At 36.5% G+C, this 17,772-nt stretch overlaps 1 pseudogene; it reads left to right on the top strand.

The window, feature by feature from the left end:
* The first annotated feature begins 302 nt into the window (after nucleotides 1-302).
* On the top strand, nucleotides 303-2,683 carry LOC100658558 (60 kDa heat shock protein, mitochondrial-like; annotated as a pseudogene).
* The last annotated feature ends 15,089 nt before the right edge of the window (nucleotides 2,684-17,772 follow it).

Below are 17,772 nucleotides of genomic sequence, written 5' to 3'. Positions count from 1 at the left end.
TAGACACCTCCTAAGACTCTCTCTGCCACCCTGATCTTTCAATTCCTTTGTGTCCTCTCTCCCAGTTCTTTGTTATGTGAATAGCCGTAGCCTTTGTGGCTAAGTACCCCCTCCTTCTCCCCTCCCCCACTCTCCCATTCTTATACTTTTGTATCACAAAAGAACAGATCCAGCAAAGAAGGAATTCTTCTCAGGAAGTAGAAGGGAGGCTCTATGCCTTGTGTGTCCTGCGCCCTGCTCCTCACTTGTTGCTGACAGCCTGCCCCTCCGTGTGAAGCACCCCGCCCTCCCGCCTCGCAGAAATGCTCCGATTACCTGCAGCCTTCGACAGAGGAGGCCAGCGTCCAGGGTGCTGGCTTCTCATCTTACTCGAGTTTATACCAAAGGTGTAAAATTTAGTGTACATGGCCAGCCCTAATGCTTCAAGGTGTAGACCTTTTAGCCAATGCTGTAGCCGTTACTATGGGGCCAAACCGAAGAACAGTGATTATTGAACAGAATTGGGGAGGCCCCAGATTAACAAAAGATGGTGTGACCATTGCAAAGTCCACTAATGTAAAGGATAAATACAAGAATTTTGGAGCCAAACTTGTTCAGGATATTCACGAATGAAGAGGTACTACCACTACTACAGTACTGGCACAAAGATGAGCAAAGGTGCTAACCTAGTGGAAATCAGAAGAGGTATGATGATGTTAGGTGTTGATACTGTAATTGCTGAACTTAAGAAGCAGTCTAAACCTGTGACAACTCCTGAAGAAATTGCTCAGGTTGCTATGATTTCAGCAAACAGAGACAAAGGGATTGGCAACATCATTTCTGATGCAATGAAAAAGGTAGGAAGAAAGGGTGTCTTCTGAGTAAAAGAGGGAAAAACACTGAATGATGAATTAGAAATTATTGAATGTATGAAGTTTGACTAAGATTATATTTCCCCATACTTTATTAACACATCAATAGGGTCAAAAGTGTGAATTCCAGGATGCCTTTTTTATTGAGTGAAAAGGAAATTTCTAGTGTCCAGTCCATTGTACCTGCTCTTGAAATTACCAGTGCTCACCATAAGCCTTTGGTCATAATTGCTGAAGATGTTGAATAAGAAGCTCCAAATACCCTTGTTTTGAATAGCCTAAAAGTTGGTCTTCAGGTTGTAGCAGTCAAAGTTTCAGGTTTTGGTTACATTAGAAAGAGCCAGCTTAAAGACATGGGTATTGCTACTGATGGTGAAGTATTTGGAGAACAGGGATTGACCCTGAATCTTGAAGATGTTCAGCCTCATAACTGAGGAAAAGTTGGAGAGGGCATTGTGACCAAAGACGATGTCATGCTCTTGAAAGGAAAAGGCAACAAAGATCAAATTGAAAAACATATTCAAAAAATCATTGAGCAGTTAGACATTACAACTAGTGAACATGAAAAGAAAAAGCTTAATAAATGTCTGGCAAAACTTTCTGATGGAATAGCTGTGCTAAAAGTTGGTGGGGCAAGTGATGTGGAAGTGAATGAAAAGAAAGACAGAGTTACAGATGGTCTCAGTGGAGGTGGTTGTGCTCTACTTGGGAGAATTCCAGCCTTGGACTCACTAACTCCAGCTAATGAAGAAAAAAAAATTGGATTAAAAATTATTAAAAGAACATTAAAAATTCCTGCAATGACCACTGCAAGAATAGAGGTGTTGAAGGATCACTGATAGTTGAGAAAATTATGCAGAGTTCCCCAGAAGTTGGTGATGATGCTATGCTTTTATATTTTGTGAATGTAGTTGAAAAAGAAATCATTGATTCAACTAAGGTTGTAAAAACCCAGAAAAACAGCCTTGAACTTCCTGTCACAATTCATTGATAAATAGTAAAACACTATTCTAGGAATTAGAATATGCCACCTCCCACTCCCCCCATTCCACCTATGCCAGGTCCTTCTCTTCTTTAGGAATTTCTGTGACTACAACATCTGTTGTGGTTAACAGAGAGGCCACTCCAGCAGCATCTAATAAAGCAGGAAGGAAATGAGGCAACACGCAGAACAAGCCAAGGAACACACAGATAAAGCAATTAAAAAAAAAATGAAGAACGCTTAAGAATCACGTGGGACTTTATCAAGAGAAATAACCTATGAGTGACTGGAGTACCAGAACAGGGAGGGATAACAGAAAATACAGAGAAAATTGTTGAAGATTTGTTGGCAGAAAACTTCCCTGATATCGTGAAAGATGAGAAGATATCTATCCAAGATGCTCATCGACCTGCACATAAGGTAGATGTTAGAAGAAAGTCACCAAGACATTTTATAATCAAACTTGCGAAAACCAAAGATGAAGAGAGAAGTATAAGAGCAGTGAGGGTAAATGAAAAGTCACCTTCAAAGGAGAAAAAAAAAAAAATTTTTTTTTTTTTTTGAAAGCCAATAAGAATAAGCTCGGGCTACTCGGCAGAAACCATGAAGGCAAGAAGGCAATGGGAGGACATATTTAAAAAATTGAAGGAAAAAAATTGCCTGCCAAGAATCATATATCCATCAAAACTGTCTCTTAAATATGAAGGTGAAATTAAGACATTTCCAGATAAACACAAGTTTAGGGAATTTGTAAAAACCAAACCAAAACTACAAGAAATACTAAAGGGAGTTCTTTGGTTAGGAAATCAATAATATCAGGTTTCAACCCAAGACTAGAACACTGGGTAGAGCAACCAGAAGTCAACCCAGACAGGGAAATCCAAAAAAAAACAAAGCAAAATTATATAAAAAAAGAAAAGTCCAAAACAGGGTAACAGCAACTTTACTATATGAAAGAAGACAACATTAAAGTAATAAAGAGGGACTAAGAAATGTAATCATACGCCTTCCATATGGAGAAGAAGATACGGTGATACAAAGAAATAAAAGTCAGTTTTAAATTTAGAAAAATAGGCGTAAATAATAAGGCAACCACAAAGGAGGCAAACTATCCTACTCAACAAAATAAAATACAAGAGAAAAATACAGACTCAGCAGAAATAAAATTAACAACAACAAATATAAGGAAAGGACAATATATAAAGAAAATCTACTCAACACATAAAATCAAGTGGGAAAAAGAAACTGTCAAAACACAAAAAAAGACATCAAAATGATAGCACTAAATTCATAACTATCCATAATTACCCTGAATGTCAATGGACTAAATGCATTAGTAAAGAACCAGAGAGTGGCAGAATGGACTAAAAAACAAGATCCGTCTATATGCTGCCTACAAGAGACACACCTTAGACTTAGAGACACAAACAAACTAAAACTCAAAGGATGGAAAAAAATATATCAAGCAAACAACAATCAAAGAAGAGCAGGAGTGGCAATATTAATTTCTGACAAAATAGACTTTGAAGTTAAATCCATCAAGAAGGATAAGGAAGGACACTATATAATGATTAAAGGGACAATACACCAAGAAGATATAACCATATTAAATATTTATGCACCTAATGTCAGGGCTGCAAGATACATAAAACAAACTCTATCAGCATTGAAAAGTGAGATAGACAGCTCCACAATAATAGTAGCAGACTTCAACACACCACTTTCGGTGAAGGACAGGACATCCCGAAAGCAGCTCAATAAAGACACTGAAGATCTAAATGCCACAATCAACCAACTTGACCTCGTAGACATATACAGAACACTCCACCCAACAGCAACCAAGTATACTTTCTTTTCTAGTGCACATGGAACATTCTCTAGAATAGACCACATATTAGGTCATAAAGCAGGCCTTAGCAGAATCCAAAACATTCAGATATTATAAAGCATCTTCTCTGACCGTAAGGCCATAAAAGTGGAAATCAATAACAGGAAAAGCAGGGAAAAGAAATCAAACACTTGGAAACTGAACAAAACTCTGCTCAAAAAAGACTGGATTATAGAAGACATTAAGGTTGGAATCAAGAAATTCATAGAATCCAATGAGAATGAAAACACTTCCTATCAGAACCTTTGGGACACAGCAAAACGGTGCTCAGAGGCCAATTTATATCAATAAATGCACACATCCAAAAAGAACAAAGGGCCAAAATCAAAGAATTATCAGTACAACTTGAACAAATAGAAAGAGAGCAAGAGACCCACAGGCACCAGAAGAAAAGAACAAAAATTAGAGCTGAACACAGAAAAACAATTGAAAATATTAATAAGACCGAAGGCTGGTTTTTTGAAAAAATCAAGAAAATTGATAAACCACTAGACAAACTGACAAAAGAAAAACAGGAGAGGAAGCAAATAACCCAAATAAGAAATGAGAGGAGCCATATTACAACAGACCCAACTGAAATTAAAAGAATCATATCAGGTTACTATGAAAAACTATACTCAAACAAATTTGAAAACCTACAAGCAATGGATGAATTCTTAGAAACATGCTACCTACCTAAACTAACACAAACAGAGTCTAACAACTAAATAGACCCATAACAAAAGAAGAGATTGAAAAGGTAATCAAAAAACTCCCAACAAAAAAAAAACCCTGGCCTGGGAGGCTTCACTGTAGAGTTCTATCAAACTTAAAGAGAAGAGTTAACACCACTACTACTAAAGGTATTTCAGAGCATAGAGAAGGACGGAACACTACCAAACTCATTCTTTGAAGTCACCATATCCCTGATACCAAAACCAGGTAAAGACACCACAAGAAAAGAAAATTGTAGACTTATATCCCTCATGAATGTACATGTAAAAATCCTCAACAAAATTCTAGCCAATAGAATTCAACAATATTTCAAAAAAATAATTCACCATGACCAAGTGGGATTCATACCAGGTATGCAGAGATGCTTCAACACTAGAAAAACAATTAATGTAATCCGCCACATAAATAAAACAAAAGACAAGAATCACATGATTTTATCAATTGATGCAGAAAAGGCATTTGACGAAGTTCAACACTGATTTATGATAAAAACTCTCAGCAAAATAGAAATAGAAGGAAAATTCCTGAACATAATGAAGAGCATTTATACAAAGCCAACAGCCAACATCACCCTAAATAGAGAGAGCCTGAAAACATTCCCTTTGAGATCGGGAACCAGACAAGGATGCCCTTTATCACCGCTCTTACTCAACATTGTGCCGGAAGTCCTAGCCAGAGCAATTAGGCTAATAAAGAAATAAAGGGCAACCAGATTGGCAAGGAAGAAGTAAAAGTATCTCTATTGGCAGATGACATGATCTTATACAGAGAAAACCCTAAGGAATCCTCCAGAAAACTACTGAAACTAATAGAAGAGTTCAGCAGAGCATCAGGATACAAGATAAACATAGAAAAATCAGTTGGATTCCTCTACACTAACAAAAAGAACATTGAAGAGGAAGTCACCAAATCAATGCCATTTACAGTAGCCCCCAAGAGGATAAAATACTTAGGAGTAAATCTTACCAGAGATGTAAAAGACTTATACAAAGAAAACTACAGTACGCTTCTGCAAGAAACCAAAAGAGACTTATGTAAGTGGAAGAGCATACCTTGCACATGGATAGGAAGACTTAACATTATAAAAATGTCTATTCTACCAAAAGCGATCTATACATTTAATGCAATTCCGATCCAAATCCCAAGGACATTCTTTAATGAGATGAAGAAACAAATCACCAACTTCGTATGGAAGGGAAAGAGGCCCCGAATAAATAAGGCATTACTGAAAAAGAAGAACAAAGTGGGAGGCCTTACTTTACCTGATTTTAGAACCTGTTATACCGCCATAGTAGTCAAAACAGCCTGGTACTGGTACAACAACAGATACATGGACCAATGGAACAGAATTGCGAATCCAGACATAAATCCATCCACATATGAGCCGCTGATATGCGACAAAGGCCCCAAAACAGTTAAATGGGGGAAAAGACAGTCTTTTAACAAATGGTGCTGGCATAAGTGGATATCCATCTGCAAAAAAAATGAAACAAGACCCATACCTCACTCCATGCACAAAAACTTACTCAAAATGGATCAAAGACCTAAATATAAAATCTAAAAAGATCATGGAAGAAAAAATAGAGACAACTTTAAAAAAAAAAATAGGAGCCCTAATACATGGCATAAACAGTATACAAAACAGTATAAAGAATGTAGAAGAAAAACTAGATAACCGGGAGCTCCTAAAAATCAAGCACCTATGCTCATCCAAAGACTTCACCAAAAGAGTAAAAAGGCTACCTACAGACTGGGAAAAAGTTTTTAGCTATGGCATTTCTGATCAGTGCCTGATCTCTAAAATCTACATGATTCTGCAAAAACTCAACTGCAAAAAGACAAATAACACAATTAAAAAATGGGCAAAAGATCTGAATAGACACTTCACTAAAGAAGACTTTCAGGTAGCTAACAGATACTTGAGGAAATGTTCACCATCATTAGCCGTTAGAGAAATGCAGATCAAAACTACAATGAGATTTCATCTCACTCCAACAAGGCTGGCATTAACCCAAAAAACACAAAATAATAAATGTTGGAGAGGCTGTGGAGAGACTGGAACACTTTACACTGCTGGTGGGAATGTCAAATGGTACAACCCCTTTGGAGATTGATTTGGCGCTTCCTTAAAAAGCCAGAAATAGAACTACGGTATTATTCAGCAATCCCACTCCTTGGAATATATCCTAGAGAAATAAGAGCCTTTACACAAACAGATATATGCACACCCATGTTTATCGCAGCACTGTTTACAATAGGGAAAAGATGGAAGCAACCAAGGTGCCCATCGACAGATGAATGGATTAATAAATTATGGTATATTCACACAATGGAATACTACGCATCGATAAAGAACAGTGAGGAATCTGTGAAACATTTCGTAACATGGAGGAACCTGGAAGGCATTATGCTGAGCGAAATTAGTCAGTTGCAAAAGGACAAATATTGTATAAGACCACTATTATAAGAACTTGAGAAATAGTTTAAACTGAGAAGAAAACATTCTTTTGTGGTTATGAGATGGGGGATGGAGGGAGGGTGGGAGAGTGGTATTCACTAATTAGATAGTAGATAAGAACTGCTTTAGGTGAAGGGAAAGACAGCACACAATAAAGGGGAGGTCAGCACAATTGGACTAAACCAAAAGCAAAGAAGTTTCCTGAATAAACTTAATGCTTCGAAAACCAGCATAGCAGGGGCAGGGGTGTGGAAACCATGGTTTCAGGGGACATCTAAGTCAATTGGCGTAATAAAATCTATTAAGAAAACATTCTGCATCCCACTTTGAAGAGTGGCATCTGGGGTCTTAAATGCTAGCAAGTAGCCATCTAAGATGCATCAATTGGTCTCAACCCACCTGGATCAAAGGACATTGAAGAACACCAAGGACACAAGGCAATTACGAGCCCGAGAGACAGAAAGAGCCACATGAACCAGAGACTACATCATCCTGAGACCAGAAGAACTAGATGGTGCCCGGCTACAACTGATGACTGCCCTGATAAGGAACACAACAGAGAACCCCTGAGGGAGCAGGAGAGCAGGGGGATGTAGACCCCAAATTCTAAAGACCAGACTTAATGGTCTGACTGAGACTGGAAGGAGACCCCAGTGGTCATGGCCCCCAGACCTTCTGTTGGTCCAGGACAGGAACCATTCCCAAAGCCAACTCTTCAGACATGGATTGGACTGGTCAATGGGTTGGAGAGGGATGCTGGTGAGGAGTGAGCTTCTTGGATCAGGTGGATAATTGAGACTATGTTGGCATCTTCTGCCTGGAGGGGAGATGAGAGGGTGGAGGGGATTAGAAGCTGGCGAAATGGACACGAAAAAAGAGATTGGAGGGAGAGAGCAGACTGTCTCATTAGAGGGAGGGTAATTGGGAGTGTGTAGCAAGGTGTATATGGGTTTTTGTGTGAGAGACTGACTTGATTTGTAAACTTTCACTTAAAGCACAAAAAAATTATTTTAAAAAATATAATTACAGACAAATTTCTCTCATAAACATAGATCATACATGAAATTGTGCTAGTGTCATAAAATGATTTTGGGATTATAACCGCTATTCCTATTCTCTGAAGTACTTGCATATGACTGGAATGACTTATTCCTTCAGTGTTTGGAAGACTTCATTGGTGATATCATATGGGCTTAGAGATTTCCATGTGATAAGATTTTTAATTTCGGATTCAATTTCTTCAATATTTTTTTTTTTTTATAGGACTATCTAAGTTTTCTGTTTCTGTGAATCTGTTTTTTAAGTTACATTTCTTTCTTTTGGAACCTTTTCTTTTTCATCTAAATTTTCAAATGTTTTGGCATGAAGTTATTTATGACATACTCATATATTTTTGATGTCTGCAGTGTGTCCAATAATTTTCTCATGTGTGTGTTAACATTAGCAATTTCTACTAGCTTATCGCCCCTACCTACGTAATTCTGGATTATAACAGAATTCTGTTTCTTTCACACCACTTTCTGCAAAATGGCTACTGGCTTTTACTCTGAGAATTGTGTGGTGGGTTAAAGATGAACACGACTTCTTTGATATTCCTCTGCAGAGTAGAGCCTAGTTCCTTTTACCTTGAATCTGGGGTGGCCAATGACTGCTTTGATAAAAGTGAGTGGCAAAAGGAGCCCACTGCTAGTGCTGGGCCTTGGTTTTGTGAGAAATGACAATATGTACCTTTTCTTGGGACGTTGAGCCACCATGGAGAAAGTCTGACTACTTGGCAGGAGATATTGCACAGAGATGCCTGAAATGTTACAGGTCAAATGTACTGAAATAGATAATTGCAAAGAAAAGAAAGAGTTAAAGAAAGAACATTAAAAGACAACATATTTTTTTAAATGGACAAGATTAAATTATAGTACCTAGGAATGCACACTGTGTGATAAAACTATAAAGAAATATATGGAAAATGATTTCTAAAAATGTCAAGATATTGGTTGCATTGAAGATAGGGAGGGTATTGAGATGGGGATGGAATATAAGGAGGAGCTTCTGGGATGGCTTATAATATTTTGTTGACCTATGTAGAGATTTTAAGAATGTTTACCTTTTAAGAACCCATTAGCTTATATGTTTGTTTTCTGTATCTATATTTTATTTTATAATTAAAACATAAAAAAACAAACTTCATTTTGTTTTTTATGTACTGTTGCACCTATTTTTCATGATGTTATTTCTAAAGTGGAACAAAAAAGTACTAGGTTTTATATATGAATGTGCTCTGTAACAAAATTTACAAGAAAGATTCTGAGTGTTTTCTGTCAAAATCAAAGTTAAAAGAAAACTGGTAATCTTGATATTGTGATTTGTATTGACTGCAGAGATTAACAGGGAATCTATGTCAATTGTCTAAATTTTCTGACATTTGGACAAGTCTTGATAATGGCTATCAATTTTCTTAGAATCAGTGGGAAGAAAGATCAGAAAGTAATATAATGAAAGGTATGGATTATGTTTGAAAATTGGCTTTTTTCCTTGTACAGCACAATGAATAAATGAATATACATTTTAAATCTTAATGACTTTCTGAATAGCTTATGTGTGTAGGAATATATATATATATACATATACCATATATGACTATGCATACGTATACATATATATGACTGTATAAACTGTACTTTTACACAATACACATCTTCTACATTTGTTTGTCAACCATACCCTCCCCCATATTTTCATAAGCATGCTATGCTAGTTTTTTTAAGAGCAACATGTAAAAAAATTTGGCATAGTGGTGCTCATGAAAATACCTCTCTGGGGGAGGGCGTGGTTGGCAAACTTAGGAGGCATGCATTATTTGCATAAAAATACAGTACATATATAGCTAAAAAATTGAAAGGTGTCTTAATTAATTAATAATAATTACATCATGTGGATCATTTATACTACATCTAAAGGTAAGTATGTGAATTTGACATCGAAGATTTGAACTGTGGAAGAAAGAGTTAATTTTACTGTAAAACCATTTTAAGGTGTTGGGGTATAATTGATGACCTTTAGCTCAACTTACTGGGAGACTTGCAAAAAAAAAAATTATGAATATGCAAATATTAGGAAAGCTGATATGTTCACAATTTATAAGTTGAGCACTGGAATCAATTTAAAGCAAACTTATTAACTAATTAATATCTTGGCTAAACTTTCCATTCCTTTCAACATTATTTTATTCTATACTTAAAAAACAATACATTGACTGTGTAAAAATATGATCTAGTTTCTAAATCCATGAAAATATGTATCACAAATAAAAAAATCAACATTTTATACAATTTTTAATTTGATTGAAAAACATGTTTAATTGCCATAAGATATAAAACACACCCTAAGCAACAGTTATAATATCAGCCTTTTAAAAGTGTTTATATATATCACTACTAGAAGGATCATAAACTGATTCGAACAAACATGTTTTTATGTTCCCCCCTCCCAACCAAGTCTATTTTGCAAAATTGTGAAATTCAATGACATGACATGCAAATGAAAATGCGCTATTGTTGTTAGGATTCAGGGCATCATGAGGCACCTACCGTTCAGTGTAAAAGCGTCTTTGGCCCTTGTTTAATATTTTGCAAAACAAAGCACCTAGACAAAGAGCAATAAAAGCTGTTTTTGTTCTTATTGGGAATACTTTCTTACAAACTCTGTGTCATTCTCAAAAGGCAATTGAATAAAGAATTGTTGTTCTTAACAACGTTATACGAGGGGGTTCCACTTTCAGAATGGCAGTGTGAGGAGTTCTGTAGACACACTCCTCAGCAAAACAACCATAACTGGTAATAATAATGATAAAAATAATTAAAAAAACAAAACAAAACATTTAACCCTTCTGGAAATTGTCCTAAAAGCATATGGCAAATGAAGAAATACTAAAAAAAAAATTCTAAATCTCAGTAAGTACAGTGAGAATCGGTGGCATTTGAACCAGATCCTCTCCCTTCTTCCCCCACATCCCAGCTCAGTTTGCTAGAAACTCCGCTCTGAAGTGCCTTATGTTGTGACTTTTTGTGTCCCATGGCTTCAATGCTCGCTTTCGTTTTGTTCCATTATCTTGCTGATTACTATTTGTAGAAAAGACTGCATTAGGCAAGCATGAGATAAAAATTAAACATATCCCAAGTCTTGGGAAATCATTGAGTGCTTGCCCTCTGTAAATTTTAGGTTTAAATTTTCTGTAACAATATTTTGCACACTTACTTACCAAGAAACAATTTTCCTTCTGGGGTTACTCCTCTCCAAAACGTTCTAAGTTCAAATAAGCTTGGAAAGCAGTACACGAAAATATCAGGCCTATGTCAAAGGTTCTGATAAGTCCTGCAGCAATTAAACCAGCATTGTAGTGACATGCTATTGTTCTTAAAATAAAGTTCAAAATCCTAATATCATCCAGGTCCTATCATACTGAGTACTCTGTGACCCTAAAGATATTAAATGCCAGGCTTTTGCTTGCTCTTTGATTACTAGATATTTTCTTACTTTCTCAAATCAGTGCCCTTCTTTCCCTGCTCATCTGCCATTGCTTCTCCCTCAACCACCTTTCTTCTCTCTATTTTCTGTTCATCTCCTGTTCCCATCTTCCTCCTGCACCTTTCTCTGGAACCAGCAGACTGAGTTAAGTTCCCTTAAGAAGTCCTCACAGCATGCTGTAACTTCATGGCTCTTATTAGAATTATCTTTAATTATTTTTGGAAATTTTAAGTTAATATCTGTATTTTCCAATAGAGTGCAAGCTTCAGGAGAATAAAGATTTTTGTCCTCTGTTTCATCACTCTATCCCCAGCACATAACATAGCGCTGCAACATTATACAAACTAAAAAACAAACAAAATCTCACACTTTGAACAGGGAACACAAAAACATCATCCAGAAGAGGGTTCATTGAAATCTCCTTTTGGAAAATGTTTGTCACTCCTTAGTTGAAACCATGGAAAAAGATTATCTTCTGCACTGGGCTAGTTCTGGAAATACTTGGGTAAACTTACTAAAGTGCATGTGCTAGTTTGGATTTGTGGGACATGGGAAGAAATGGAAACCAGCTGTAAATGCCCTTTGGTTCTCTTCTTATATTCTGAAGAAACAAGTGTATATGAGATCAGGGAAGAAGGAGAAATTGACATAGAGGTGCAGCAGCTGTCAGGGACAATAACACAGCCTTACTCCCTCAAAAAACAGCAGAAAGAAATGAAGAATAACCCAGAGGGAGAACTTGAGGGAGATGTAAAAGAGCCAAGTTTCCAGTGCTACCTGAGTACAGGCTCAACAAAGCAAGAAGAACGTAGCTAAAAATATCAGGCAGATGAAAACCTAGAATACTTGTGTAGGGGAAAAAAAAAAAAAAAAAACTGTAGAAGATTCCCCTAGTCACGTCTGTTACAAAAGAAACCCACACAGTCCCAGAAAGAGTATATATATGTGTGAGGAGAGGGCAGGAAAATATGTTAACTGAAAGGAAATTTCTTAATTTTTTTACATAAATATTTCTTGCACAGTCTGAAAATATATTAGCAACATTTTCACAAATAAACAATGGCATTAAACCAAGGGAAATCCTGGTGGGGTAGTGGTTAAGAACTATGGCTGCTAACCAAAAGGTCAGCAGTTCGAATCCACCAAGCACTCCTTGGAAACTCTATGGGGCAGTTCTACTTTGTCCTGTAGGGGCGTTATGAGTCAGAATCGATGCAACAGGTTTATGATTTTTGGATTAAACCAAAAAAGTCCGTTGTCTTGGAGTTGGGCTCAATTCATAGTGACCTTATAGGGACTCTATAGGACAGAGTAGAACTGCTTCATAGGATTTCCAAGGCTATAATCTTCAGGGAAGCAGATTGCCATATCTTTCTCCCAAGGAGTGGCTGGTGGGTTTGAACACCCAACTTTTTGGATAAGAGCCAAGGGCTTTAACTACCAAGCCACTAGGACTCTTTAACAATGGTATTAGGAAGACAAAATCATTTTGGGAAGGAATATACATAAATAGAGGCCTAGAAAGTAGGTCTAAATAACAGGGCCTAGGAGCTCAAAGGAAACCCTGGTACCAGGTGGTGGTTAAGAGCAAGAGGTCCACAGTTTGAATCCACCAGGTGCTCCTTGGAAACCATATGGAGCAGTTAGTTCTACTCTGTCCTATGGGGTCACTATGAGTCAGAATCTAATCAGTGGCAATGGGTTTTGGTTTAGGATCCCAAAAATGGACAAGGAGCCTACCTAATTGACATCTCAGTAGAGTATTTTTTAGTCCATCTGCCTTTGCTGGGGGTGGGGAGTGGCACTTGAGTTTTTTCTTTTTTTTCCTGTGGCTGACACCAGCTCTCAGCAGCCCCAGGAAGAAAGCTGGGAGCTGGGTTATTTATTCAAATATGGTTACTAGTGCTTTTTTAAGTTTAGAAAAAAAGAAGGGATAATTTGTGTGGAGAATCAGGGATGGATTACTCAATAAGCAAGGTGTGCACAGGCTTACTTGTGCTTACTAATCTGCGGTGCACAATTTCATCTGTTTTTCATCACATTAAAGATGAGGCGAAATCTATGTGAAATTGTGCACCACGGGTTAGTTAGTAAGCACAATTAAGCCCGTGTGTACCTTGCTTACTGTAAATCCATATGTACCTTGCTTACTGGTTAATCTGGCCGTGGTGGACATTTATATACTTATGAATTTATTTCAGGTGAAGCCATAGATATTTACAGCTGGAAGAACATGAAAAAGAGAAACTACAGTTCCAGAGGGCAAAATGTCATATAATGAACTTCTCAGAAATGTCAACAGTAAACATAAACTTCATCCGTAGGAAGATGGTGGGCAGAGCTAGTTTAAAAAAGAAAAAAATGAATACAAGTGGAAAGAAATCTTATGTAGTTACTTCTGATAAAAAGAGGTACAGTGTTTGAGATGCCAATGATGTAAAAATCCTTGCCTGTCTTGGAAAGAAGTCTGGCCTCTATGGACAGTTTTTAAGCAGCGCCCAATAGGCATCATTGGATTGTTTGTCACTCAGAGACGCCGAGAGAAAAAGGAAGTGGTAGCTGGATTTTCTATCGTTATTTCGTTATTTTTTTTTTTTCAAGCATAAAAAACATTGGTATAGTATTAGAGATACATATAGTTAAAAATACAGTTAAAGTAGATGAATATGTGCCAAAAAAAAAAAAAAAAAAGAGAATATTGAATGTCAGTGAAGGTGCCAGGAAGGGGCCAGTCTAATACACAGCTAGTGGGAATGTAAGTTGGGACGGCCTTCTGAAAAGCATTTGGTGATATATGTTAAGAGTCCTTTGAGAGTGTGCAGTCCATTTTATTCCATAAATTTACTGTCAGTAGGAACCATGGTAAGATTTCCATTCTGGAAATCTCTACTAAGGAAATAATATAAAATGTGGAAACAGCAAAATATGCCACATCCAGCATTATTTATGAAACTAAAAAATGTTAGAACCTAAATATCTTTTAAAAATCAGATTGTTATGTACATTATGGTAGAGCCTTATGGTGCGGTATTATATAATAATAAATATAATGACAAAGTAGCAGACATATGCTGACATATAGTCACTGTGTCACTATGCCTTATCTCATGTAATTCTCCCAATATCCTTTAAATTGACATTTATGAATAGTTTATATTTCTTTAAGAAATATTTTATTTTATTTTATTAAATGTAAAAATCAGTATACAGCAGTTTTACACACTGTAATTATAACTAACTTAAAAAAAAACTATTGACTAAAGACTGGGAGAAAAATTACTGAAAAAGTAATAAGGACTGTCTTTCAATTTTGGAACAGCGAATGTATTTTGTTCCTTTTACTTTTCTCTATTTTACAAATTTTCTGTAATAGACATGCATTAATTTTATAATGAAGTATGATAAAGTGCAAAAACAATTTAAAAGAGTGAGTTACAGTACAAATGATTTTAGTAGAAGTCTGTACATAGCTTTCACTTCAAATACTATAAAGTTGAAAATATTGCTGAAAGTATCAGCAGGCTAATTAAGAAATGTGTGGGTGATGGTCATGTTTAATCCAAATTGATTTCTCAAGACATAGAATTATAAGATTTTTTTTATTGCAATATCAACATACCTTATAAAATCTGTCAGAAAATATTTGATGCCTATCCAAACCAAACCCACTGCCATTGAGTTGATTTCAACTCACAGTGACTCTACAGGACAGAGTAGAGCTGCCCCACAGGGTTTCTAATGCCGTAAATCTTCACAGAAGCAGATTGTTACATCTTTCTCTCAGAAGTGGCTGATGGGTTTAAACGGCAGACTTTTTGGTTAGCAGCCAAGTGCTTTAACCACTCGACCACCAGGGCTCCCTTAATGCCTATAGTCAGCTTACAGTTAAATAGTAGATTTTCTCAGATTGTATGTTTATTGTATTGTAGGCGGTATAAGCATATGATTTGAACGGCTTGCTTCTCATACAAGAAAAGCAAAGTAGAAAGGGCTGACTCAAGAGGGGGAGAGCAAGTGGGAGTAGGGAGTGAGATGTATGTAAACTTATATGTGACAGACTGATTGGATTTGTAAACGTTCACTTGAAGCTTAATAAAAGTTATTTAAAAAAATAAAAAATAAAAATAAAATTAAAAAATAAAATTAAAAAAAAAAAAAGAAAAGCAAAGTAAACGTGCATTATGGTATACTTCAAATGTAGTATAAAGAAATATTACGTTCCAGGAATTTCAAAGAAGAAGGTGCTATTTTTTGGGCTTCTAAGTTAGCAATTTATATTTTAAATATATAATAATAAAAAAAATCTATGTTTTGTATGGACACCTATATTAGGTAATAATTAAGGTTTTTCATGAGGATACCTATTATTATATTGGCTGTGATTGTAATAAAATGTTGAGTGGACTATCTTCCAACTTAAAAACTTAGAGCATCACAATGATCATATCACAGGAGTGAAAATACTCTTTCCTAAAAAAATTTACGTTAGAATTAAACCCACAAATATAATACATTTCTAATTCTTTGTAGCTAGGAATCATGGATAGATCCAGAAAATGGTTTTTAAAATAATCTAAATATTTCAGAGAGATACCAGGCATTTTGTATCTTCTGTACAAATTTTCAAGGAGATTTAGACTGACCTTCATTACTTAAGGTAAAATAAAAAAACAAAAAGTGGTCCCACATGAACAATAGCCTCGTCTAATCTGAGATGAGAGCTAGATGGTGCCTGGCTACCACTACCAAACACTCTGACCTGGATCACAGTAGAAGGTCCTGATTAGAATGGGTGAAAAACGTAGAGCAGAACTCAAATTCATGAAAAAAGACCAGACTTATTTGTCTGATAGAGACTGGAAGAACCTCTGAGATTATTGCCCTAAGAAAGCCTTCAAGTGGAAACTGAAGACACTCCTGGAGGTCATTTCTCAGCCACATAATAGTCTAGCCTGTAAATAAACAATAACACCCACGAGGAAGGTGCTCCTTAGAATAATCAACTGTAAGCGAACAAAAGGGCAGCATTTGCCTAAAAGCAAAGGTGAGAAATCTGGGAGTGGCAGGGAAACTGGAGGAATGGAAACAGGGAACCTGCAGAAGAAACGGAAAGAGTACTCACACATTGTGGGGATTGCAACCAATGTCACAGAACAATTTGCATATGAAACATTGATGGGAAAACTAATATGCAATGTAAACTTTCCTCTTAAAACACAATAAAATGCTTAAAAAAAAAAGGTGGAGAAAACATGTAACCAACTGATATCAATGGAGAATTGATAATGGATGGTCATGAGATTATTTTAGGTGTTTTTTAATGATTTAATTTTAAAAGCACTCATATTTGCTTCAAGTAATTGCCTTAAAATAAAGCTTTAATATAAAGGATCTTGCTTATATGTAATTTAAGTAACAATTTAACTTAAGAAAAATTCCTGTCTGGTGAGAAACAAATGAGTGCTCAAGATCACAAAGGTAAAGAAATATGTTGCAGAAATGGGACAGGTAAAATAATCTCCAGTGAAGGAAACCGAGGCTATAAGAAAATAAACTCAATAGAGAAGGGCTTTCAGTATCATTTTGAAGAGGCTGAAATAAAAATCATTATACGTAATTGTCTTAGTTATCTAGTGCTGCTGTAACAGAAATACCACAAGTGGATGGCATTAACAAAGAGAAGTTTATTTTCTTGTGGTAAAGTAGGCTAAAAGTCCAAATTCAGGGTGTCAACTCCAGGGGAAGCCTTTCTCTCTGTCAGCTCTGGAGGCAGGTCTTTCTCATTAAACTTCCCCTGGACTAGGAGCTTCTCTGCACAGGAACCCTGGGTCTAAAGGACGCGCTCTGCTCCCAATGCTTCTTTCTTGGTGGTATGAGGTCCCCCAACTCTTGGCTTGCTTCCCTTTCCTTTTCTCTTGATAGATAAAAGGTGGGGCAGGCCGCACCCCAGGGAAACTCCCTTTACCTTGGATCAGGGAGGTGACTTGAGTAAGGGTGGTGTTGTAATCCCACCCTAATCCTCTTAACATGAAATAAAAATCACAAAATGGAGGACAACCACACAATATTGGGAATCATGGCCTAGCCAAGTTGACATAGATTCTTCTGGCAGTCCATGGTATATTCGATCTTCTCTGCCAACACCATAATTCAAATGCATCAATTCTTCAGTCTTCCTTATTCTTGCCCAGTTTTCATATGCATACGAGGCGATTGAAAATATCATGGCTTGGGTCAGGTGAACCTTAGTCCTCAAAGGGACATCTTTGCTGTTTAACACTTTAAAAAGGTCTTTTGCAGCAAATTTGCCCAATGCAATACGTCGTTTGATTTCTTGACTGCTGCTTCCATGGGTGCT

Source organism: Loxodonta africana, chromosome 9 (assembly GCF_030014295.1).
Source record: "Loxodonta africana isolate mLoxAfr1 chromosome 9, mLoxAfr1.hap2, whole genome shotgun sequence".
Taxonomy (NCBI): Eukaryota; Metazoa; Chordata; class Mammalia; order Proboscidea; family Elephantidae; genus Loxodonta; species Loxodonta africana.
The sequence above is the reverse complement of the archived record's forward strand: the minus strand, read 5'-3'. Positions and strand labels throughout refer to the sequence as shown.